The sequence below is a fragment of the Triticum urartu genome, chromosome 3A, assembly GCF_056163025.1.
Source record: "Triticum urartu cultivar PI428250 chromosome 3A, HENAU_Tu73, whole genome shotgun sequence".
Lineage (NCBI taxonomy): Eukaryota > Viridiplantae > Streptophyta > Magnoliopsida > Poales > Poaceae > Triticum > Triticum urartu.
This window is the reverse complement of record NC_141875.1, coordinates 622961044-622988859: the sequence shown is the minus strand read 5'-3', so window position 1 is coordinate 622988859 and position 27816 is coordinate 622961044.

The window sequence follows — 27816 nt, the reverse complement described above, 5'->3', positions numbered from 1 at the left end:
CTTTCCCATCGGGACCCACAGGTCCGACCTTGGCCATGTGGTTTGGGTCAGCCTTGGTGTATCGTGTCTTCACCATGGCCCAGGCTTCCCGTGCACCTTGTCGGCAGGCTGATATCTTCCATAATCGGAAGCGCCACCGTGCTCCCTTCAGCTTCTCTATAAGCTCCTCCATGCCTCCTGGCGGGGACGCGGACAGCCACAAGGCTTGGGCAATACTCTGCATCACCTGCCGAACTTGTTCGTGCAGTTGTGAGAGCTCTGGCAGAAGATCACCCGAGGACCCGGGCATCTCCTCTGTGGGATGACCCGTCAGCATACCTATAGATATAACGCTATTAGCAGGCTTCTTCATCGAACTCCTTTCAAAAAGTTCGTTCAAGCACTTACTAAAAATGGCGCGCTGAAGCCGTTTATTCTCGTTCACGGAGTCCGCAAGCTGGGCTCGGACATCCTTTAGTTCCACACCCAGCCGGATATTGGCATCTTGGAGATCATTTTTCTCCTGCCTGACTCGCGTCAGCACGCGCTCGCTAGCATTTCGCTGTTGATGATCACGTGCCGTATCCGCCTCCACGGCCTCCGGATTCACTCCGGGGCCACTTGCAACATCTATTGTTAGGTGTGCATATACGCCGCATACTACTTGGTACAGATATTATTTGCAGTAGACAAAAGGGTTACCGGGGGGACCCTTTTTGGACTCCTTCAATGCGGCAACAGCGGCTTCCAGCTGGGCCTTGCACTCGTCCAGCTCTTGAGACAGTTGGGAATTCTTCTCCATAAGAACCTGCACAAATATTGATCCTTAAATCAGTTGCGTCAACTATTTCAAGTCTCATGGGCTATTGATACATATAATCGTCAGATTTACTTACCCATACATCCCTTACATACTGGTTCGTGGCTCTGGCTAGACCATTTTGAGCAGCACGGAGGTACGCGTCTCCAGAATTGAAGGCATCAAATGCCTCTGGTGAGAAGCAAGCATCACGGAGTACGGCCTGGCGACGCCTATGATTCATGGTGCTCTCCACTTCTGAATTTGTAGTGAACAGTCTATCCACATCCTCTATAGGACGAGTATCCGGCGTCCGCCACATGTCGGCTTCCACCTCTATGTCCGGCCTTGGGGCCCGACTGGTGGAAGCATGATCGGCAGCCTCTCCGGACATATTCCGGCGAGCATTTTTTCTATTAAAGAAACATGGATGTCATTACATTTTGAGAAAGACGATAACCACGGGGCGGGGTTTTTTGTCATACCTCTGCGCTGGCGTCTCCATCCTGACCGCCTTCCTTTTTGGCCTACCTGGCCTCGGTACCTCTTGTTGGCGGGTTGCTGTGGGTTCGGCACGGCGTCTCGAGTGCCTTCCCTGTAAAACACCATATGCATATGGTAGGTGAAGTGTCTAAAAGGGGATCCTAGTCTTTGGAGTTGGGATTTTGGTTTTTCTTACGTGCGATGTAGGGAGCAGTCCAGGATAGTTGGCCGTAATGGCCACCATGGCGTCATCACAGCTCAATGATAGAACTGTCTGTCTATCAGCTCCACGAATATGCCCGGATCTTCTTAGAGTCCGGGACCAAGGGCCCGTTCAGGGTCCTCTGGTTGAGGAGATGGGCTGTTGACCTCCCTTACCGCTTTTCACAGTTCCTGCCGTAAAATGGCAAGGTAAGTACCTACGACAAAAAATACGGGAAGAATGGGAGTAAGGAGGTATAACTCACCCAGCTTGGAGGGTTGTACATGGAGAATCCATCCCATGGCTTGATGCAGATGAACTCTTCCTCTCCCTTGAACAACTCGAACATAATTTTTGCTAAAGCAGTAGCGAGTCCGGTCCCTTACGCCCGCAACAGGTGGCATCATCTTCCCCATTAAAACACCACAAGGGGTGCCCTCGATATTGAAGTGGCTGCACTCCCCGCATTATGCATATTGACATAACCTCGATTACTGTCAATCCTGATTGAGCCAGCGCTTTAATCCGGTTCATCAGGTAAAGGACTTCTCCGTTGTCTTCCTCCTGGGGGCACCGTGGGTGCCAGCTTCGACGTTTCTTCAGAGGAGCATTGTTGAACTCGGGAAGACCCCGCCGAACAGGGTCCGGAAGGGGGACGTCCTCCATATAAAACCATTTCGAAGGCCAGTCTTCGGACGTCTTCTTCGGAGTACCGGACAGGCATCCGGTTTCGGTGATGCACCATATTTCGGCTCTGCCCACTTGATAAAGTGACCCCTTCTGTGTGCGAGGGACGAGGCAAAATAACCTCTTCCACAACTCGAAATGAGCCTCGTAGCCCAGGAATAACTCGCAAAGGGCAACGTAGCCGGCGATGTGTAATATGGAAGCAGGGGTAAAATTATGCAGTTGGAGGCCGTAAAACTCCAGGAGCCCGTGGAGGAACGGATGAATTGGAAATCCGAGTCCCCTTAATAAGTAAGGAACAAGGCACACCCGCTCCCCCGTAGAGGGGCTGGGGAAGCTCTCCGCTTGCTCCCCGCCATTATAGGTGGCGAGCCCGCCTCGGATGGGAACCATATACGCTGGAGGGGGAAATCCCTGAGTCTGCAGCTTGACTAATCGATTGTGTGGGGTGGAACATCTCTCCCAATCACTGGGCTTAGGGCTACAGGGGCGAGAGGAGGAGCTGCGGTGGTCGGCCATGTTGGAGTGGATTTTTTCGAAGCACGCTCCGATGGATTCTTGCTGTGGGAGGATGGTATGGATTGGATCTAAGAATCCCCACCCCTTTAATAGACAATTTATTTATCTGGCTAGGGGGTGAATGTAAAAATGCCCTGGCTCCTCGTATTCATTCGACGCGTGGACGGTAGCCCTTATTGGGCGCAGAAGCCAAGAAGTCCAACATTTATGGGTCCGGACACTACTTAACAAACATTCAAAATTTGAGAAGAACCCGCCTTGCAATGCCGAAGACAATACTGCGCGCCGGACTCATCGTCATTGAAGCCTGGTTCAAGGGCTACTGAGGGAGTCCTGGATTAGGGGGTCTCTGGACAGCCGGATTATATCCTTTGGCCGGACTGTTGGACTATGAAGATACAAGATTGAAGACTTCGTCTCGTGTCCGGATAGGACTTTACTTGGCGTGGAAGGCAAGCTAGGCAATACGGATATGTATATCTCCTCCTTTGTAACCGACCTTGTGTAACCCTATCCCCCTCCGGTGTCTATATAAACCAGAGGGTTTTAGTCTGTAGGACGACATACAATCATACCATAAGCTAGCTTGTAGGGTTTAGCCTCTCCGGTCTCGTGGTAGATCAACTCTTGTAATACTCATATCATCAAGAACAATCAAGCAGGACGTAGGGTATTACCTCCATCAAGAAGGCCCGAACCTGGGTAAAACTTCATGTCCCTTGCCTCCTTTTACCATCCGCCTTAGACGCACAGTTCGGGACCCCCTACCCGAGATCCGCCGGTTTTGACACCGATAGCCATCTTTGGTATTTATCGTTTTAATGGAGTTATGTTCGGATCTGGGAGGTTCCTTACATTTCCCTTCATGGTTGGAGATCTTTAGATCTAGAGCATCCAACCGCTTATTGCAAAGTGTAATCAACATATTCACGCGGTTAAGATTTCCACCAACATTTTTAAGAGGTTCAATAAATTTTTTCAATTCGCATAATTTCTCTAAGATTTGAGTTCCTTCTTGCGTAAGTTGAAGTCCCTTTTGTGGGGGAAGTACTCCTACTATCCCCTCTATAATTGCATAAGCAATACTAGGGTCAACTTCAATAATGTTCCCTTTGGCGGAAAAATCAAGGAGTTGTCTATGGGGTAAGGTAAGCCCAACATAAAAATTGCGAAGTAAAATCTTGAAATCTCCCTCTATGGTGCAACTATGATGAGATTGTACCATCCTATACCAAGCATCTTTTAAATTTTCTCCTTGTCTTTGTTTGAAGTGGAGAACTTCAAAATCACGAGTACTAACAGTGATAGAAGGACTAGCCATAACAGCAAAACAAACGATCTAACACAAGCACACACGAGAAGCGAGCGAAAAGAGACAAATGGAAAAAGGGTGAACGGAAAAGAGACAAATCAAATGGCAAGGGTGAAGTGGGGGAGAGGAAAATGAGAGGCAAATGGCAAATAATGTAACGCGAGGGATAAGAGTTTGTGATGGGTACTTGGTATGTCTTGACTTGGCGTAGATCTCCCCGACAACGACGCCAGAAATCCTTCTTGCTACCTCTTGAGCATGCGTTGGTTTTCCCTTGAAGAGGAAAGGGTGATGTAGCAAAGTAGCGTAAGTATTTCCCTCAGTTTTTGAGAACCAAGGTATCAATCCAGTAGGAGACTACATGCAAATCCCCTAGTACCTGCACAAACAAACAAGAACCTTGCAACCAACGCGATAAAGGGGTTGGGAATCCCTTCACGGTCACTGAGGCAGTCCTGGATTAGGGGGTCTCCGGACAGCCGGACTATATCCTTTGGCCGGACTGTTGGACTATGAAGATACAAGATTGAAGACTTCGTCCCGTGTCTGGATGGGACTCTCCTTGGCGTGGAAGGCAAGCTAGGCAATACGGATATGTAGATCTCCTCCCTTGTAACCGACTCTGTGTAACCCTAGCCCCCTCCGGTGTCTATATAAATCAGAGGGTTTAGTTCATAGGACAACATACAATCATACCAATAGGCTAGCTTCTAGGGTTTAGCCTCTACGATCTCGTGGTAGATCAACTCTTGTAATACTCATATCATCAAGAATAATCAAGCAGGACGTAGGGTATTACCTCCTTCAAGAGGGCCCGAACCTGGGTAAGCATCGTGTCCCCTGCTTCCTGTTACCATCCGCCTTAGACGCACAGTTCGGGACCCCTACCCGAGATCCACCGGTTTTGACACCGACATTGGTGCTTTCATTGAGAGTTCCACTGTGTCGTCACCATAAGGCTTGATGGCTCCTTCGATCATTGGTAGCGATGCGGTCCAGGGTGAGGTTTTCCTCCCCGGACAGATCTTTGTATTTGGTGGCTTCGCACTGCGGGCCAATTCGCTTGGCCATCTAGAGCAGATCGAGAGCTACGCCCCTGGCCATTAGATCATATTCGGAAACTTAAACTACACTGCCGAAATCCGCGGAGACATCGACGGTATAGACGACGATGCAGGAGACGAGCAGGAACCACCGCCCACAGGGCGCTGGACCGGTACATCATCATACACCATATATATGGTGGACACCCCTAAAGAAGGCAATGGCGACGAGACAACGGAGGATGACCCCACCAAGAAGCAACCCAAGCGCCAACTTCAGCGGCGCCACTCTAAGTCCTGCCGCAGCAAAAGTAGTGATACCGGCACAGGAGATAATAACACTCCGGATAGTGCCGAAGACAATCACAATCCCCTCCAGCACGATGTAGAGCCGGAGGATTAACAAGCCAACCCTCCAGAGCAGGCAGCAGATGGAGAACCAGAAGAGGACAATTACATGCCTCTCTCCAAAGACGAGGCGAGCCTCGGCGACGAAGAATTTATCGTGCCTGAGGACCCCATCGAACAGGAGCGGTTCAAGCGCCGGCTTATGGCCACAACAAATAGCCAGAAGAAAAAGCAACAATAGCTTCAAGCTGATCAAGACTTGCTAGCAAATAGATGGACCAAAGTCCTTGCGGCCGAGGAATACGAACTCGAGTGTCCCTCCAAGAGTTACCCAAAACATAGGTTGCTACCTCACCTCGAGGAGGAAGCATTGAACCTCATGCACCAGTGTACGATGCAACCGACCAGCCACTGCGTGGCCGAGCCAAAGAGGCATTCCAGCCTGAAGTTCAGCCTGCACCCCGCCGCCACTCAATCCAAAATACCAAGGCTCGGGGCAACACATGGGACCTGCGGGACGTATTGGACAGTAAGGCAAAACTTGCAAGGTCAATATACGGGTCACGGGCACGTGCGCCAACACGGGACGATGATCGTCGCGCCGGATACGCCAAAAGCAAATCCGGCCGGGCCGAATACAGCAGACAAGACCCAAATGAACTGCGTCGGGATATAGCCCGGCACAGAGACACCGCACACCCCCTATGCTTCACTGATGAAGTTATGGATCATGAATTCCCGGAGGGTTTCAAACCCGTAAATATCGAATCATATGATGGTACAACAGATCCCGCTGTATGGATTGAGGATTTCCTCCTTCACATCCACATGGCTCGCGGTGACGATCTACACGCCATCAAGTACCTCCCACTAAAACTCAAAGGACCAACTCGGCATTGGCTGAACAGCTTGCCAGCAGACTTCGTCGGCAGTTGGGAGGACCTGGAAGACGCATTCCTTGACAACTTCCAGGGCACTTATGTGCGACCACTGGATGCTGATGACTTGAGCCATATAACTCAGCAGCCAGGGGAATCGGCCAGACAATTCGGGACTCAGTTCCTGACTAAGAAAAACCAATTATCGACTGTCCGGACGCATAGGCCCTCGCGGCATTCAAGCACAACATCCGTGATGAGTGGCTTGCCCGCCACATTGGCCAGGAGAAATCGAAGTCTATGGCAGCCCTCACAACACTCATGACCCGCTTTTGCGCGGGCGAGGATAGCTGGCTGGCTCGCAGTAACAACACATCCAGGAATCCGGGCACTCCAGATAACAAAGATGCCAACGGCAAATCACGACACAACAAACACAAGCGCCGCAAATATGGTGATAAAACCAATAATACGGTAGTTCATGCCGGGTTCAGGGTCTCAAAGCCCGATCAGCGGAAAGGGCCCCACAAAAATACAAATCCGGGTCCATCCAGTCTGGACCGCATACTCACTCGCCAATGCCAAATTCATGGCACCCCAGAAACGCCAGCCACCCATACCAACAGAGAATGCTGGGTCTTCAAACAAGCCGGCAAGGCAGGCGCCAAACATGAAAAGGGGTCTCAAAGCGACGATAGCAACGAAGAGCCCAGATTTCCGGACACAGGAGGGCAAAAGAAATCCCCCCCGTACTCAATCGGTGAATGTGGTAAATACCACCCAACCGGCCCACTTGATATAAGCTAGGGCCGGTCACCTTCAACCACACGGATCGTCCGGTTAAAGCCAATTGGGGCAATCCAGCCACACTAATCCTCGACCCAATAGTAGACGGGTTCCACCTCACTAGAGTCCTTATGGACAGAGGTAGCAGTTTAAATCTGCTTTACCAGGATACAGTGCGCAAGATGGGCATCGATCAGTCAGCGATCAAGGCCACTAAGGCCACTATCAGAGACATCATACCAGATATGGAGGTCAGCTGTATAGGCCCCATTTCCCTCGAGTGACTAGCAAGCACTGCTCGGGCGAACCGCGTTCGCTCGATCCAACGCGGTACCACACGGTGCCTACCGTCAGTTAACAATGCCCATCCACGCGCCATCATCACGGTTCATGGCAAGGCCGAATTTTCTTTCGATACCAACAAATATATCACTGCCTTAGCAGCAGGAACACCGAGCAGCACCTCGCAGCCGAACCTCGAGTCGATACCTAGGCTCCCGGACAATGTCAAGGGGCTCCTAACTACTTCGCGGAAGGATACTCTGGCTCGTCCAGGGTTCAATTAAACACTCCGGCAAAGGCCACGACCGGCCGAACTCAGCGGCTCAACCGCCCTCCGGCACGAAAACATTTCTTATATTTCCTTCGCAGGTCCACCTTTGCACCAACCAGGACGGACTCCACAGAGGCAGCTCGAACGCGCCTGGGGATCCTTAGACACTTCCCGCAGCGACCTTCCGGGTACAATACGGACCCGAACTCAACCTTTTCCCTCGGTCACCGCAGGTTCTGCTATCACAACTCCTTTTTTTATTATTTATCACATTACTTGTACCATACGCATAGACATATTATTTACACAACATGTGGATTCATATGATGTTTACCTGCTAGTTATTTCTTATCGAAATCATTTCGTCAAAAGGCATCCGTACACAGAGGTATGCCCTACATATGCCAGGGGCTTCGTCTTCCCCGTATCATGGCAATAAAAGTCCGAACACCTTCACGGAAGTTCGGCACCCCAAACTTATAGCATTATATGTATCAGCTCCGAATCATGTCTTGGGTCAATAGTTGGGTTTGCTCGGCTTCTATGTTTTGGTACCTTACGTTCCGCTATATCGGCTAAGGTAGCACTGGGAGAACTACTGCGATTGTGTCCCGGTTCTTCCGGACAAGCACCTCAGTAGAGAAAGCCGAAAACTGACTGTCATGATATGGAGAGAGCTGGTCAGCTGTTTGAGCGGTCACAAAATCTTTAAGAATTTCTCCCGCACAATGCCATAACCAATACAGCGTGCGATGGATCGTTTTTTCGATCAGGCTCTTATAGAGCCCCTAGTACGGTCTTCTGAACACAAGGGGCTGCGCCGACCATACTAAAGCTCCTCTGGCTAAGTGAGAGTGATAAAGCCCTATAGTCTGATTGCCTGGTTCGTTGTGCTGAGAACCTCCCTTGGAGGACCCAAAACTGGGATAAAGAGTGCTCAGGTTTATCCCAAACACCCCCGTACTCCTTACGCAGGGGCAGAAGCCGACGACTGGCCAACTCTCAACCTTAATATACAAACGGCCGCACAGGAGGGTAAACTCTTATATAACAGTCGACATATCAACGGCCTTGTTTAAACATTACAACGGACAATATGATCCACATTCAGGAAAATACACTGTCCCTGGTACATAGTGAAAGTGCTAGTGATCGACTAGAGGGGGGGTGAATAGGTGATTTTTATGAAAGTCTTCAAAACATGGAAGTTTCGAAGACAAACGATAGAAATAAACCTATTACCATGCAGCGAAAGGTAGACTACACTAGGCAAACCATAGTCAAGTATTCAATGAAGTGAAAGCACAATGACTAATAGCAGCTAGGCAGTAAAGATCAAGTAGGAAGATATTGTGAAGCCAATCAGAACAAGCAGTCACTCAATGAAGACAAAAGATAATGCAATCAGGCAATGACTTCACCAGGGCCAACAGTAAGTAAAGGAGTGGGAAGGATGAAACCAGTGACTCGTTGAAGACAATGATTTGTTGGACCAGTTCCAGTTGCTGTGACAACTGTATGTCTGGTTAGGGAGGCTGAGATTCAACTCAGAAGACCGCGTCTTCACCTTATTCCCCTTGAGCTAAGGACACCCAGTCCTTGTCCAATCACTCTGGTAAGTCTTCAAGGTAGACTTCCAAACCTTCACAGACTTCGTTCACCGATGATCCACAATGACTCTTGGATGCTCAGAACGCGACGCCTAACCGGCTGGATGATTCATAGTCCTCAAGTGTAATAAGTCTTCAGATCACACAGACAGGAAGACTTAAGTGATGCCTAACACTCTTTGGCTCTGGGTGTTTAGGGCTTTATCCTCACAAGGAATTCTCTCTCAAAGGCTTCGAGGTGGGTTGCTCTCAAACGATAAAAGCCGTGCACTAACTCTAAGCAGCCAACCGTTTATGGTTGTAGGGGTCGGGCTATTTATAGCCACTAGGCAACCCGACCTGATTTGTCCGAAATGACCCTGGGTCACTAAGGAACTAACATGTGTTCCAATGGTCAGATTTCAAACACACATGGCAACTTTACTTGGGATACAAGCAAAGCTGACTTATCTAACTCTGAATAAGATTTCCTCTCATAGTCTTCACTCGAAGACAAAGGATTTTGGTTAAGCATCACTTCAGTCATTCTAACTAGTTCTCTTGGACCCCACTTAACAGTACGGTGGTTCCTATGATTCATCAAAGAAAAAACAAAGAACGATGAAACTGCTAAGTCTTCGCGCTCCATAGTCTTCATGCGATGTCTTCTCTTGTCACAGTCTTCAATGTGAATGTCTTCACATACCACCTTTGACTTCAATGTCTTCATACATTTTTAGGGGTCATCTCTGGTAGGAAAACCGAATCAATGAGGGACTTCTACCTGTGTTATCCTGCAATTCTCACAAACACATTAGTCCCTCAACCAGGTTTGTCGTCAATACTCCAAAACCAACTAGGGGTGGCACTAGATGCACTTACAGTCTCCCCCTTTTTGGTGATTGATGACAAACTGGTTGAAGTTTTCAACGGGGAATAAAATATGTGAAATTGTAAAGGATAGGGTATTGTCTTCATAAGTTGCAAGGGCTCCCCCTGAAGATGTGCATATAAGTAATTTGCTTTTGGAATGCAAATGCACATGGCAGGTTGTACTTGTGGAGATCCTCTTCAACCTATGATGACAAGTCATTATGCAAGATATGATGTAACGAAGATAATGACGTCTGCAAAATGATCTAAGTGCGGAATTTATCGTCGCACATGCGGAATTTATCATCACATCACAGAATAGCAAATAAGTAGCAGACGACCATCGAGTTTAAGTGTTACAACTCAAAGAACCAAATGTATCAAAAACGAGAGTTGTAAGCACTTGGCAAAAGTAGCAAAAAGTAAATTAACCACCCATATGGACCCGCTTGAAGACTATCAACTCATATGCTTCTCCCCCTTTTGTCAGTGAGGACCAAAAAGGTTTGAAGACATAGAGCGCCTACTCGTTCCCATGAGGTGCAGGCGAGGCAGCAGGGTCGTCGTTGAGATCCGATGGTGCAGAGGAACTTGGTGCAGTGTCGACACATGCTGAAGTTGGAGGAGGTGAAGTTGCATCATCTTGGTCATCGATGACTCTGGCATTTACGGTCGCAGCTGAGGACGAGTATTCAGAGTCTTCAAGTGAGGGAGTCCGACACAAGTGAGCATTTCTGGGAGGAGTTGAGTCAAACTTGAAGCATTCGGTGAAGCCATCGTCATGCAGATCAGCTTCAGCACCGAGTAGGGTCAAACTCTTCCACGACCTCCGACAGGTTTCATGAGTGACAAAGGCATTCTTGGTGGCAAGATTGCGAATGCGGTTGACATCCACCAAGAGGCTTTGCATCTGACGCTTAAGCCAGTCGTGATGTTTGTCCTGTTTCTGATGCAGCGCGACTAGAAGCTCTCGGTCATTTAGGACACGAGATCGTCGTCGAGGCCTTTGTGCAATGGTGCTACCAGTGGCATCAGTTTGAGCATGAGGGGCACGTGTGTTACCAGCAAGGGGATAAACACAAGACACTGCTAGAATTCCTTCAATGGGCTGGGTGAAGCTTTGGTGATCAGCATTGTGAAGATAAATGGGATCCTTAGAAGGCTCTGGGTAAATGGCTTCAACTGACAGATCAACCTCGGGCAAGAATATAAGATGATTGCGCGCAGACGGCTGATAGTTGAAGGCTGAGTGACGCTTGATCAGACGCATGACCCATGGAGCATAGAATTTCAACCCAAAGATGTCGGAGCCAGACGCAGCCAACTGCCTGATGAAGAAGTCTTGAGCATTGAAGCTGATGCCATTGAAGATATAGAAAACCAAAGTCTTCATTGCTCCTTCAAGCTTCACTGCAGATGAGTGTCCTTTGACAGGCCATAGAGTCTTCCTGATGATGTGGTAAATGGTGCGAGGCAGGTACTCTAGGTCTTCAATGAAGAACTCAGATGGGTATTCAGCGTCGTGAGGCAGAGGCTTCATCATGCTCATCATTTGACTCATGTTGGGTTCTGGCTTCTGAAAGATGCTTTCCAAGGCATTTTGATGTTGTTGACAACCTGGTTCATAGTATTCACTAGGAGTGTGCAGGCCTGTGAGCTCAATGATATCAAGAGCTTTAGCTTCATGATGGACATTGCCTGTCATCCACTCAAGGACCCAAGTCTTTGGATCCCTGTTGTAGCCTCGAATATGAAGAGTGGCATAGAATTGAAGCAGCAATTCTTCGTTCCAGTGCTCCTCGTCAGTGACGAACCGCCACAGACCAGCATCTTTGAAACAATCCAATGCTTCTTCAAGGCAGGGCAGTCCAGCTATAGCTTCAGAGTCGAGGCGCATATGTGGAAACATGCGCCCTTGATTGTATAGGACACAGGAATAGTAGTTGCGCTGCTGATAGCTCCAGAACCGATCTGAGGAAATGCGCGGTCTGGTATAAGGGTTCTTGGAGCTGTTGAAGAAGGTATTATGTGCCACGAAGCCATTCGCATTGAAGACCCCAGGTGAAGTGGTAGTGCCTGGGAATCGTGGAAGTCTTGGCTTGGGCTTTTGGACTTGAGGCCTGTGCTCAACGTGGTACTCAAATTGTGGACCAGCAGCAGGCGGAGGAGTCAGAATGGGCCAGCGAACCATAACTGGCTGACCATGATCAAATGCCAGCTCCATTGTGTGAGGTCTTGGAGGGGGAACCGGGGCATTGGCATTGTCTTCATGGGCTTCAGGGGCCACATGTGCTTCAGGTGCTTGGACTTCAGGTGCTGCATTGACTTCTGGTGCCACATTGGCTTCTGGCGCCGTACTGGCTTCAGTCATGACAACGTCATTGGCGTCAGCGGTGATATTGGTGGCCGCCTCAGGGTTGTTGACCTCCACTTCAAAAGCTGGAGGGTCGGTCACGTTCTCCTCGAGAACAACATCTTGGTGAGACGGGGGTGTAGCAACTCTTGTAACTCTTGGGGCTTCTTCTTCATCATCTTCTTCATCGGCTGATGCAGCCGGAATATCTTCAGCCATTTTGGCTTCGGATTCAGATACGTGCATTTTGGGAGTGACTTGGGGCCTTGGTCCTTTGCGAAGCCTGCGTAATGCGGGCAACGCTTGTGGAGATGGAATGTGCTGGGCCTCAAAGTCATCAGCATCTTGCACTGATGGGGTAGCTTGCGGTTGGGGAGAGCTTGGAGTGTCTTGTCTCTATGGGTGATCAGCCCACGATGCATCCTGAGCAGTTGGCGTCAGAGGACGACCAATGCTGATGAGTTCGTTGTGCGTAAGCACAGGCGATGATACCAATTGGTGCTCGATCTGAGGAAGGACTTATCATCTTCAACATTGTCATGGTGACTAATGTCTTCAGCAGCGGTGGGGTCAACTGCTGGAATGTCTTCAGCTTCAGGAGCCTCTGTGGAAGCAGGCTCATGAATTACCATCCGTCGTTCTTGATGCGAAGAGGTAGGACGAGCAACCGAGATGGGCTCAACAATAAGGGTCTCTGTGGGAGCAGCCCGATCTTTCTTGGTTTTGCGCTTCTTCTTTGAGGGAGCGACATCAGAAGCTTTAGGATGTTTCCTCTTTCTGGCTTCAGCCTCGGCAGCCGTTGTCTTCTTTAATTATGAAGCCACTGTGGGGACCTTAGGCTTCGAGCCTATCATACTGGCTGGGAAGACAATGGGATGTGCTTCCTGCCTTGTTGCTTCGGGTTCGGCCACAGCTGGCTTCTTCTTCTTCTTTGCAGCCATCCTGGCATCGATGCCAGGACGCCCAAGAGCCTTGCGCTTTTCAGCTTCATTGTAGGCTTGCACGCACTTGTCAGCCAGACTCTTCATGCGCTCACGAGAACCTTTAGCTTCTTCGCGTTTCTTGAGAAAGGCTTCCTTGAGCTCGTGCAGCATAATCTTGAAGTTCTTGACATCTTGCACGCTGAGCTTTGCCATGTGCTGCTTGAACTGAGCTTTCTCATAGTCGATCTTTTGCTTCAGTTCAACGATGCACTGAGCTAGAGCTAGCTCAGAAGCAATGGCGCCAGTGAAAGAGACGCTGAGGCCAATTGGAAGTTGCAGATCGTCAAAGCTGAGATTGGGGGTTTCAAACCACTCATCAATGAAGTTGTGGATGATTGCCACGTCAAAGAGAGGCAAATCATTGAAGATTTCTGCTTCTTCCTTGCTCTTAATCAGTTGCTCAAGAGTGTCATCTGCAAGATCTTCATTGCTGGATAGATCAATGGCATCATTGCGCAGAATAGCAGCAGCAGTCAGTTCTTGGTTAGTGTGTTGCAAGGGCATCTTCACTCTGGAGGGATTGGAGATGCATGACAAATCTTCAGACTGCACACTGTGTTCAGGAGGTGCAGTGGCCAGAGGCTTCGCCTGTAGGACCTTTGGTCCAGGAGCAGGCTTTGAAGCTTTAGGCTTTTTCAGTTTCTTTGGCTTTGGTGGTGCAGGCGCTTCATCAAATTCATCGTCATCTGCAGGCTCATCCACGGCTGTCCCTTGAACCATGATATGAGTGATGAGACCTTCCAGGTTGTAGAAGGGCCCAACAAGATTGGGTTCAGCTTCGCGTGTGCCATCAGCACGAGGAGCAGAGGGGCCTGGATTGAAGTCTAAGCCTCGTGACTTCTTGTTCTCTTTGGCCGAGTTCCTGGCAAACTGAAGGTTGCGCTTGAATAGATTATCATCGCGGCACCACAGTAATGAAGATGGGTCTGCATCCGCAAGCTGCGGTCCACGGACCATGCAAGGATAGAAGCCTTGTTCAATGGCTTCAGCTCTGGACTTGGGTTGAATATTTTTGTATAGAATGTCTCCCCATGGTCGTTTGATGGTATTCTTCTCAGCATACTCCTGGGGTCACGAACCTGTACTTGAACCACTATTCTGCCCAATATCTTCGAATCCGTTGGATTCGAGTTTTTCGCTGATTGTAGTCCTCCTCTGGATCTGTCTTGTACAGCTCATAGAGGTCAGGAGGCAAATCTCTTGAGGTGTTGCCACGACGCTGTCTGCCACCCTTTCTTGTAGGTTTCTCTGGTGCCACGAAGCTTAAACTGAAGGGCTTCAACATGTTTAAAGGCGTCAAAGGCTTCCGCTTTCTGGTCAAACAGGAACTGGCTTCGGGAGAGTTAATGTGATGCTGTAAGAATTCTGCAAACGAATGCAGACGATGAGAACCAAGGGATTCTCCCACGGACATGTACCTGCGACAGCATTAAGGTGCGAGGGAAGGGGAAGAGGTCATATGCATTCTCAAAAGATTTTGAAGATAAATCAGTTTAGAAGACATTGACCTCATAGTGCGAACACATTCACTCATAGATAGAGAGTTGGTTCTAGATTTGCACGAATCCATGAATAAGTACAAGTGAGGAATCTAACTTCTTTGTGAAGCATAAGTGAACATACTAGGCATATTATGAGATGCAGTATGAAATAGATCCAACTTGTGTGAATAGAAACTTCTTGTGGTAGAAAGTGATGAATCTATAGGATCAAAGGGGGCCATAAAAAGGAAGTTTTATTTACCACACGAAGAACTGCTAGATGGAGTGGGAGAGGAGGCCGAGCAGTTCGATCGTCCGTGCCCTAACTTGGTGATGGAGGACACCTACGACGACTGCGGACAAGATGATGTCCGCGGCCGGCGTGAATACGGCGTCGGTGAGGTCGCGGCAGCTAAGCGCTTCGTCGCCAGCGTCGTCGAGGGATGGCGGTGGCGCTAGGGTTTGTGCGAGAGTGGAAGAAAGGATAATGACTATGGTGAGGCGTGTATTTATAGGGATAGGGACGGCACAGTGTTATTACACAGGTGCCCCTGGCGATTCACATCTGAAGGACACGTGGCTATCATGCAACATATCGAAGGTTGTTCCACGTTCCCACGCACGCCTAGATTGTCAGGTGGTCATTCCCACTTCTCTGGGTTTCAGGTGAAGGAATTAGCATTGAAAACGGACTTAATGTTTGTCTCTGTATCTTCTGCTGACAAGGACGCAGAGAAGACATTCGACAGTTTCAATAGAATGCATATGATTTGGACAGATAGAGTTTGAGATAGAAAGCATAGAGAGATTAGGGTCCGATCACATTCACTTAGTTCAAAAGATTCAACAAGGAAGACGTAGCTATAAGTGAATGCTGTAGAGGACAGAACACTAGTATGTATATATCAGAAGACAATCAAGTCAACATAGTGAAGATAATCATGAAGACAAGTTGAAATTGAAGACAAACCAAATGTGAAGACATAGAAAATGTAACGCCATGGGTAAAACACTTCAAACAGAAGAATTTGGTGGTGGCGTTACCCACCGTATAGGAAGTATTAGACCCAGACACGGCGCACAATTATCGTGGTGCTCCGAAGTCAAAATTCCACGTTAATGTATTCACACTCAGAATGTAAGTCTTCATTGATTGAAGATATACTTTACTTCGTGTGTTGCACATCTAAGTCATCAACATGCATAAGTGTTAGGATGTGTGCCTGATCACAGGACATTTGAGGATTCCAAGATATTTAGCTCACACCGTAACTTGCAAAACCTCTTCTCATCCAAGGGCTTCGTAAAGATATCTGCCAATTGCTCTTCAGTGTTGACGCATATGATATCAATATCTTCCTTCACAACATGATTTCTGAGAAAGTGATGACAAATTTCAATGTGCTTTGTCTTTGAGTGTTGAACTGCGTTGTTGGCAATCTTGGTGGCACTTTCGTTGTCGCAGTAGAGTGGCACTTGCTTCGGGTGAATGCCATAGTCTTTGAGTGTTTGCTTCATCCATAGAAGCTGAGCGCAGCAAGATCCAGCAGCAATGTATTCAGATTTAGCAGTGGAGGGAGATACATAGTTCTCCTTCTTTGAAGACCAACATACAAGTGATCGTCCCAGAAAATGACATGTGCCTGATGTAGACTTGCGATCCACCTTGTCACCAGCATAATCAGCATCCGAGAATCCAACTAGATCAAACTCTGAGCCCTTTGGATACCATAATCCTAGTGTTGGGGTGTGAGCCAAATATTTGAGAATTCGCTTCACAGCTAAGTGATGTGATTCCTTTGGTGCCGCTTGGAACCGGGCACACATGCAAACACTAAGCATGATATCTGGCCTAGATGCACATAAATAAAGTAAGGAACCAATCATGGAGCGGTATACCTTTTGATCAAACTCTTTACCATTGTTGTCGGGACCCAGATGATGTTTGGCTGGCATTGGCGTCGTGAAGCCTTTGCAATCTTGCATCCCAAATTTCTTCAGGAAATCTTTGAGGTATTTCTCTTGAGATATAAAGATGCCATTGCATTGCTGACGTATTTGAAGACCAAGGAAGAACTTCAGCTCACCCATCATGGACATCTGATATTGCTCTTGCATCATGTATCCAAACTCGTCAGTGTATTTCTGATTGGTGCAGCCGAAGATAATTTCATCCACATATATTTGGCACACAAACAGTTCACCATCATATGTCTTCGTGAAGAGAGTAGGGTTGAGGGAACCAGGTTTGAAGCCTTTGCTCTTCAGGAAGTCTTTGAGTGCGTCATACCAAGCCCTCGGGGCTTGTTTGAGGCCATACAGTGCCTTGTTGAGCTTGTACACCATGTCAGGATGTTTTGGATCTTCAAAGCCAGGCGGTTGTGCAACACACACTTCTTCATCAATCTTGCCATTGAGAAAAGCGCTCTTCACATCCATTTGATGCAGAAGAATGTTATGATGATTTGCATAGGCCAACAGTATGTGTATGGCTTCAAGTCTAGCCACAGGAGCAAATGTCTCATCGAAGTCAATCCCTTCAACTTGAGTGTATCCTTGAGCAACGAGACGAGCTTTGTTTCTGACAACTTGACCATGCTCATCTTGCTTGTTGCGGTATATCCATTTGGTGCCTATTATATTGTGCTTGCGAGGATCAGGACGCTTAACCAGTTCCCATACATTATTCAGCTCAAACTGTTGAAGCTCTTCTTGCATAGCTTGAATCCATTCAGGTTCCATGAAGGCTTCATCAACTTTCTTGGGTTCAGATGTTGAGACGAATGCGAAGTGTCCACAGAAATTTGCTAGCTGTGTTGCCCTTGAACGAGTGAGTGGACCTGGTGCATTGATGCTATCAATTATTCTCTCAATCTGCACTTCATTTGCAACACGAGGATGTACAGGACGAAGATTTTGCTCTTGCTGATCATTGTCATCGTTAGAAGGATTGTCTTCAGGCTGAGCATTGTCTTCAGGTTGATCAGGTGCGGAGATGATAAGTTCCTCTTCAGGCTGAGCTTCAGATGGTATGATTTCTCCAGTTCCCATAAGTTTGATTGATTCACTGGATGGAACTTCATCTAGCACATTTGGCAGGTGCTCTCTTTGCGAGCCGTTAGTCTCATCGAACTGCACATCCACAGTTTCAACCACTTTGTAGTGAAAGAGGTTGAAGACTCTGTAGGAGTGCGAATCCTTTCCATATCCAAGCATAAAACCTTCATGTGCTTTTGGTGCAAATTTTGAAGTGTGATGTGGATCCTTGATCCAGCACCTGGCACCAAATACTCTGAAGTAACTGACATTTGGCTTCTTGCCAGTAAGGAGCTCATAGGATGTCTTATTCAGAAGCTTGTGAAGATAAGCACGGTTGATGATATGGCATGCAGTATCAATGGCTTCAGGCCAGAATTTTCTTAGAGTCTTGTATTCATCAAGCATCGTCCGAGCCATCTCAATAAGTGTTCTGTTCTTGCGTTCGACGACGCCATTCTACTGTGGCGTGTACGGAGCTGAGAATTCATGTGTGATGCCCAAAGTATCAAGATATGTATCTCGCCCAGTGTTATTGAATTCAGTGCCATTGTCACTTCTGATGTGCTTTATCTTGACGCCATAGTTGTTCATGGCTCGATTGGCGAAGCGTCTGAAGACATCCTGCACTTCAGTCTTGTAGAGGATTATATGCACCCAAGTATATATTGAATAATCATCAACAATGACAAAGCCATAGAGACAAGCAGTAGTAGTAAGAGTTGAGTAATGAGTGGGACCGAAAAGGTCCATGTGGAGCAGTTCGAAGGGTTGAGTCGTTGTCATGATTGTCTTCGAGTGATGCTTGTCCCTCGTCATCTTTCCTGCTTCACAAGCACCGCATAAGTGATCCTTCTTGAACTTGACGCCCTCGATGCCTATGACATGCTTCTTCTTTGCAAGAGTGTGCAAGTTCCTCATGCCAGCATGCCCTAGCCTCCGATGCCAGAGCCAGCATTCTGAAGCTTTTGCTAGAAGACATACGGCAAGTTGTGGTCCTGCTAAGAAATCTACCACGTACAAATCATCTTTCCGATACCCTTCAAACACTAGAGACTTGTCAGATTCCATTAGAACAAGGCAACAATATTTTCCAAACATCACAATCATGTTTAAATCGCAAAGCATTGAGACAGACATTGAGTTGAAACCAAGGGATTCAACAAGCATGACTTTATCCATGTGTTGATCCTTTGAGATTGCAACTCTACCTAGACCCAATACCTTACTTTTACTAGTGTCAGCAAATGTGATGTGACTTTTGTCAGATGGACGTAAGGTTGAGTCCATAAGAAGGCTTCGCTTGCCAGTCATGTGATTAGTACACCCACTATCAATAATCCATTCTGAAGCAGCTGGTGTCGTACCCTACAGTGCAGTTAGGGGGATAGGCTTGACGAAGAGAATTGCGAAGCAAAAACATTTGACGGGCAAGTGGATTATGAAAGCTTAGATTGAGGTTAGGACTGATAGGGCAAGTAGCAAGCGACTCAGGAACAAAATACATAATAAGACCATTTGGGCATTTGATCTTGCGCCCTACAAGATGTTTAAGGTCCCCAGCAATAGCTTCAGACGATTTTGGTTTTCGGCTGGAGACCTTTCCCTGCAAAAGAGAGTTAAGCTTTCTTAGCCACCCACATCTTCAAGGGTGGCTTCGAAGCAATGAGTCTAAGTGCAGCATCTGAGAACTTTGGCTTTGGAGCCCTAGCAAAAAGTCTGGCAGGTGAATAATAGTACTCATAAGAATAAGCAGAATAGTTTTTGGTCTTATGAACATGGCGGTTTGATGAAACGCACTCATATTCATTGGCCTGAGTAAGGTTTCCCTGCAAAACATTTGCGTTAGTGCGACTCAGGTGAGTCCTCTGTCTATATGAAGCCTTTGGACCATATGAAGCCTGTGGTCTGGGGTTTGTCTTCTTCACTTGTCGTGTCATGACGACATTCACAGGAAGATTCTCCAAACACCTTTTGGGCACCCATACCTTCTTCATAGGTGGCCCATTCCTGCAGTTAGTACCAATATACCTGGCAAACACTTCACCATTCTGATTCTTAAACAGTTTATAGTTTGCATCAAAGGATTCATCAATAACAATGGGATTATCACAAGTGAAGCCAGATAGGGTGGATGGATCCACTGAAGGTCCCTTTGCAGCAACCTGAAAGTTCTAGTGATCGACTAGAGGGGGGTGAATAGGCGATTTTTATGAAGTCTTCAAAACATGGAAGTTTCGAAGACAAATGATAGAAATAAACCTATTACCATACAACGAAAGGTAGACTACACTAGGCAAACCATAGTCAAGTATTCAATGAAGTGAAAGCATAATGACTAATAGCAGCTAGGCAGTAAAGATCAGGTAGGAAGATATTGTGAAGCCAATCAGAACAAGTAGTCACTCAGTGAAGACAAAAGATAATGCAATCATACAATGACTTCACAAGGACCAACAGTAAGCAAAGGGAAGGGAAGGATGAAACCAGTGACTCGTTGAAGACAATGATTTGTTGGACCAGTTCCAGTTGCTGTGACAACTGTACGTCTGGTTAGGGAGGCTGAGATTCAACTCAGAAGACCTCGTCTTCACCTTATTCCCCTTGAGCTAAGGACACCCAGTCCTCGCCCAATCACTCTGGTAAGTCTTCAAGGTAGACTTCCAAACCTTCACAGACTTTGTTCATCGGCGATCCACAATGACTCTTGGATGCTCAGAACGCGACGCCTAACCGGCTGGAGGATTCATAGTCCTCAAGTGTAATAAGTCTTTAGATCACACAGACAGGAAGACTTCAGTGATGCTTAACACTCTTTGGCTCTGGGTGTTTAGGGCTTTATCCTCGCAAGGAATTCTCTCTCAAAGGCTTCGAGGTGGGTTGCTCTCAAACGACAAAAGCCGTACTCTAACTCTGAGCAGCCAACCGTCTATGGTTGTAGGGGGTGGGCTATTTATAGCCACTAGGCAACCCGACCTAATTTTTTCGAAATGACCCTGGGTCACTAAGGAACTGACACGTGTTCCAACGGTCAGATTTCAAACACACACGACAACTTTACTTGGGCTACAAGCAAAGCTGACTTATCCGACTCTGGACAAGATTTGCTCTCATAGTCTTCACTCGAAGACATAGGATTTTGGTTAAGCATCACTTCAGTCATTCTGACTGGTTCTCTTGGACCCCACTTAACAGTACGGTGGTTCCTATGACTCAACAAAGAAGAAAAAGAATGACGAAAGAACTAATTCTTCGCGCTCCATAGTCTTCATGCGATGTCTTCTCTTGTCATAGTCTTCAATGTGAATGTCTTCACATACCACCTTTGTCTTCAATGTCTTCTTACATTTTTAGGGGTCATCTCTGGTAGGAAAACCGAATCAATGAGGGACTTCTACCTGTGTTATCCTGCAATTCTCACAAACACATTAGTCCCTCAACTAGGTTTGTCGTCAATACTCCAAAACCAACTAGGGGTGGCACTAGATGCACTTACAATCTCCCCCATTTTGGTGATTGATGACAAAATAGTTGAAGTTTTCAACGGGGAATATAATATGTGAAATTGTAAAGGATAGGGGATTGTCTTCATAAGTTGCAAGGGCTCCCCTGAAGATGTGCATATAAGTAATTTGCTTTTGGAATGCAAATGCACATGGCAGGTTGTACTTGTGGAGATCCTCTTCAACTTATGATGACAATTCATCATGCATGAAAAGTATGTGAAGATAATGACATCCATAATGAAAAATTTACGTCTGCAAAATGATCTAAGTGCGGAATTTATCGTCGCACATGCGGAATTTATCATCACATCACAGAATAGCAAATAAGTAGCAGACGACCATCGAGTTTAAGTGTTACAACTCAAAGAACCAAATGTATCAAAACGAGAGTTGTAAACACTAGGCAAAATATAAAGCAACCGCCCATATGGACCCGCTTGAAGACTATCAAACTCATATGCTTCTCCCCCTTTTGTCAGTAAGGACCAGAAAGGTTTGAAGACATAGAGCATCTACTCGTTCCCATGAGGAGTAGGTGAAGCAGCAAGGTCGTCGGTGTTGTTAGGCAGTGCAGACGAACTCAGGGCAGTGTCGATGCATGCAGAAGTAGGGGGCGGTGAAGTAGCATCGTCTTCGTCATCGATCACTCTGGCATTCACAGTTGCCGCGGAGGAAGAGAACTCAGAGTCTTCAAGAGATGGAGTTCGTCGCAGCACAGTCCTTCTTGGAGGTGTTGAGTCAAACTTGAAGCGTTCAGAGAAGCCATCCTCTTGAAGATCATCCTCAGAGCACATAAGCGTCAGCCCTTTCCATGTACGCCAACAGGTTTCATGGGCAACAAAGGCATTCTTGGTGGCAAGATTGCGAATCCTGTTTACGTCCACCAAGAGGCTTTGCATTTGGCGCTTCAGCCAGTCATGATGCCTATCCTGTTTCTGATGAAGGGCAACCAGAAGCTCTTGGTCATTGAGAACACGGGATCGCTTCTTGGGCCGTTGGGCAATGGTGCTGTCAGTGGCTTCGGTGAGGGCACGGTGAGGTGCACGTGTAGTGCTAGCCAGAGGATAAACACGAGAGACTGCTTGAACTCCTTCAATGTTTTGAGAGAAGCTTTGATTCTCAGCATTCTGAAGACTAAGAGGCTCCTTGGCAGGCTCTGGATAGATGGCTTCAACTGACATATCGACGTCAGGCAGAAAGATCCGATGATTGCGAGCAGAGGGCTGATAGGTGACAGCTGAGTGTAGTTTGATCAGCCGCATTATACATGGAGCGTAAAACTTCAAGCCAAAAATGTTAGATCCTGATGCAGCAAGCTGGCGAATAAATAAGTCTTGTGCATTGAAGCTTTTGCCATGAAGAATATGAAAGACCAACGTCTTCATTGCGCCTTCTAGCTTGGCATGTGGAGAATGACCTTTGATGGGCCAGAGAGTTCGCCTTATGAAGTGATAGATATTACGTGGCAGATACTCAAGGTCTTCAACATAGAACTCCTTAGGATATTTAGCATCTGGAGGCAAAGGCTTCATCATGCTAAGCATCTGACTCATATTGGGCTCAGGCTTGTGGAAGATGCTTTCCATAGCAGCACTGTGAAGCTGACAACCAGGTTCATACAGATCTCCTGGAGTGGGCAGGCCAGTAAGCTCAATGATATCAAAGGCTTTGGCTTCATGATGAACATTGCCTATCATCCACTCAAGGACCCAAGTCTTCGGATCCCTGTTGTAGCCACGGATATGAAGAGTGGCATAGAATTGGAGCAGCAATTCTTCATTCCAGTGCTCCTTATCAGTGACGAACTGCAGCAAGCCTGACTCTCTGAAGCAATCCAGAGCTTCTTCCAAACAGGGCAGTCCAGTTATGGCTTCAGTGTCAAGACGCATATGTGGGAAAATGCAACCTTGATTGTACAGAATGCATGAGTAATAACTGCGCTGCTGATAACTCCAGAAACGATCAGAAGATATTCTTGCCTTGGTGTAGGGGTTCTTGGCGCTATCAAAGAAGGTGTTGTGTGCCTTGAAGCCATTGATATTGAACGATCCGGGTGTAGATGCAGTGCCTGGAAACCTGGGCAACCTTGGTATTGGCTTCTGAACCCGAGGCCTGTGCTCAACGTGATAGTCAAACTGAGGACTAGCAGCAGGCGGAGGAGTCAGAAAAGGCCATTTGACAGTGACAAGTTGGCCATAGTTGAATGCTTGCTCGATAGTGTGTGGCCTTGGTGGTGGAACAGGAGCAGTGGCATCAACAGAGGCGTCAGGCTGCACATCTGTTGCAGTTGCATCGTTGGCTTCATTGGCCTCTGACACATTGGTTGGTGCAGGCTCCACATTTGCTTCAGCCATGACTACGTCATTGGCTTCATTTGTGTTGGTGGTGGCAGCCTCAAGATTCTCAACCTCCACTTGATGAGCTGGAGGGTCGGGCACAGACATGTTCACTTCAGGAACAACTTCTTCAGAGTTTGGGGGTGTAGGGACATGATCTTCTTCTTGTTTGTCATCGGCTCATGCAGCCGGATTGTCTTCAGCACCTTTGGCTTCAGACTCAGAGACAGTCACAGTAGGAGTGGCATCTGGAAACACTTGATGTGCAACAGATTGGTGGTGCACTTATCCTTCTGGAACGCTCGGAAGAGGGACTTGAGACCTTGGTCCTTTGTGAAGCCTGCGTAGCGCTGGCGACGCCTGTGGAGATGGAGTTGGCTGGGCCTCAAAGTCATCCTCTTCTTGCACTGATGGGGTTGCTTGGGGAGATCTTGGAGTGTCTTGTCTCTGTGGGTGATCAGCCCACGATGCATCCTGAGCAGTTGGCGTCAGAGGACGACCAATACTGATGAGTTCGCTGTGCGTAAGCACATGCGATGATACCAGTTGGTGCTCGATCTGAGGAAGGACTTCATCATCTTCAACATTGTCATGGTGACCAATGTCTTCAGCAGTGGTGGGGTCAACTGCTGGAATGTCTTCAGCATCAGGAGCCTCTGTGGAAGCAGGCTCATGAACAATCAGTTGGCGCTCGTGGTGTTCAAATGCAGGGCGAACCATTGAGATAGGTTCAACAACTAAGGGCTCTGTGGGAGCAGCCCGATCTTCTTGGTTTTGCGCTTCTTCTTAGAGGGAGCGACATCAGAAGCTTCAGGATTTTTCCTTTTTCTGGCTTCAGCCTCGGCAGTCCTCATCTTCTTCAGTTCTGAAGCGGTTGACCTGACCTTTGGCTTCGAGCCAGTTATGCTGCTTGGGAAGACTATGCGAGGTTCTTCCTGCCTTGAAGGTGCAGATTGATCAGTTGAGGGCTTCTTCTTCTTTGCAGCCATTCTTGGGTCGATGCCAGGACGACCAAGAGCCTTGCGCTTCTCAGCCTCATCGTAGGCTTGCACACACTTGTCAGCCAGGCTCTTCATGCATTCACGAGAACCTTGAGCTTCTTCATGCTTTTTGAGAAAGGCTTCCTTGAGATCGTGCAGCATAATCTTGAAGTTTTTCACATCTTGCACGCTAAGCTTGGCCATGTGCTTCTTGAACTGAGCTTTCTCATAGTCGATCTTTTGCTTCAGTTCAACGATGCGCTGAGCTAGAGATAGCTCAGAAGCAATGGTGCCATGGAAGGCGACACTGAGGCCAATTGGAAGTTGCAGATCTTCAAAGCTGAGGTTGGGCGTGTCAAACCACTCATCAATGAAGTTATGGAGGATTGCCACATCAAAGAGAGGCAAATCATTGAAGATCTCTGCTTCTTCCTTACTCTTGATCAGTTGCTCAAGAGCATCATTTGCAAGATCTTCATCGCTAGAAAGATCAATGGCGTCATTGCGCAGAATAGCAGCAGCAGTCAGTGCCTGATCAGTACTCTTTCTCATCTCAGTCTTATTGGAGATACGTGATAGATCTTCAGACTGCACACTGTCTTCAGGTGGTGCAGTGGCCAGTGGCTTCGCATGTAAGACCTTTGGTGCAGGAGCTGGCTTTGAAGCTTTAGGCTTCTTCAGTTTCTTTGGCTTCGGCGGTGCAGGCGCTTCATCAGATTCAGCTTCATCTGCAGGCTCATCCACGGCTATCCCTTGAACCATGATATGAGTGATGAGACCTTCCAGGTTGTAGAAGGGCCCAACAAGATTGGGTTCAGCTTCGCGGGTGCCATCGGCACGGGGAGCAGAAGGACCAGGGTTGAAGTCTAGTCCCAATGTCTTCTTGTTTTGCTTAGCCGAGTTCTTGGCAAACTGGAAGTTGCGCTTGAACAAATTGTCGTCACGACACCATAGCAATGACGATGGATCAGCATCTGCAGGCTGTGGTCCACGGACCATGCAGGGATAGAAGCCTTGTTCAATGGCTTCATCTCTGGACCTGGGTTGAAGATTTCTGTATAGGATGTCTCCCCATGGTCGCTTGATGGCATTCTTCTCTGCATATTCCTGGGTCACAAACCTGTACTTGAACCATTGCTCAGCCCAGTACCTTCGAATCCTCTTTTGGGTCTGTCTTGTACAGCTCTGAGAGGTCATCAGGCAGATCTCTTGATGTTCCCCCTCGACGCTGTCGGCCACTGTCGGTGTCAAAACCGGCGGATCTCGGGTAGGGGGTCCCGAACTGTGCGTCTAGGCCAGATGGTAACAGGAGACAAGGGACACGAAGTTTTACCCATGTTTGGGCCCTCTCGATGGAGGTAAAACCCTACGTCCTGCTTGATTAATATTGATGATATGGGTAGTACAAGAGTAGATCTACCACGAGATCGAGGAGGCTAAACCCTAGAAGCTAGCCTATGGTATGATTGTTGATGTGTATGTTGTCCTACGGACTAAAACCCTCCGGTTTATATAGACACCGGATAGGGTTAGGGTTACATAGAGTCGGTTACAATGGTAGGAGATCTACATATCTGTATTGCCAAACTTGCCTTCCACGCCAAGGAAAGTCCCTCCCGGACACGGGACGAAGTCTTCAATCTTGTATCTTCATAGTCCAGGAGTCCGGCTGAAGGTATAGTCCGGCTATCTGAACACCCCCTAATCCAGGACTCCCTCAGTAGCCCCTGAACCAGGCTTCAATGACGACGAGTCCGGCGCGCAGATTGTCTTCGGCATTGCAAGGCGGGTTCCTCCTCCAAGTACTTCATAGAAGATTTTGAACACGAAGATAGTGTCCAGCTCTGCAAAATAAGTTTCCACATATTGCCATAGAGAGAATAATATTTACACCAATCTAATCTGCTGACATATTCCGTAGCGTGTCACACCATGGCCAAGCCTTTATCCGAGTCGTTTCATTATCCCACCTCAGCGCGTCATGCGAGGCGGTTTCCTTGGCACGTCTTGTTAAAGCAGAGATCGTGTCCCCTTATCCCGGGATTCTCATCAATACGGGCGTGGGTAACACAACCGCTTCTAGGACTCCTAGATTATAGGCAAGTCCAAGCGGACACGGAGAGGATGCTTGATATTCACCCTCTTTATAAAGGGGGCAAGGCTTTTATTTTTCCCTCCCGTGCTCAATCGAATCCTTCCCCCACCTCAAGCCCAAACGCCCGAAGTTCAGGTCAGGTGCTCCGAACCTCCAGTCATGTCCGGATCTAGACTTCAAGGCCGATGGATGCCTTCCTCCATCACGGAAGAAGACATCAAGAAGTTGAGGGAGGCCAGATATCTGACCGCCGAGATTTTGCATCGGCTGCCTCCCCAAGGGCAGCCCGTTCCCACCCCCGAACCCAACGAGAATGTCATGTTCGTCTCCCACTTCCTCCGAGTCTAGGCCTTGCTTTGGATCCGTTCGTCAGGGGTCTGATGTTTTATTACGGGCTAGACTTCCATGATCTAGCTGCGGACTCTTTTCTTCATATCACGACATTCATTGTCGTGTGCGAGGCCTTCCTCCGGGTCACCCCTCACTTTGGCCTCTGGCTCAAGACCTTTGAAGTGAAGCCGAAGATGATCGAGGGGCAACATGCAGCGTGTGGAGGTGCCTCAATACGCAAGATGACGGGAGCTCCGTAGCCCAAAGATTCCACCCCGGAGGTGTCTGAATTGTGGCAACAGGAGTGGTTCTACATCACGGCTCCTAGAAGTGCCAAGTGGGCGGCCGCCCCTGTTTTCTGCTCGGGCCCTCCATCACAACTGATGTCATGGATTAGCAGAGGTCCGAGCTGGGGCCCAGCCAAGGACGTGCCTATACTGCAAAGCCGCATTCGAGATCTCTTCAATGGAGATTTCAGTTTGGTTGCGGTAATACAAGTTATGCTGGTTCGTCAAGACCAGCCTTGCAAACGCCGGCCTCTTCGCCTATGGGAGTTCAATCCCGAGGGACCGCGCGTCATTCACAATTTTCTCGTCCTGACGCATGAGGAGATGTACAAGTCATTCTTCGGACCTCAGGTGGAGTGTCCGGAAATCTCCGAGGAC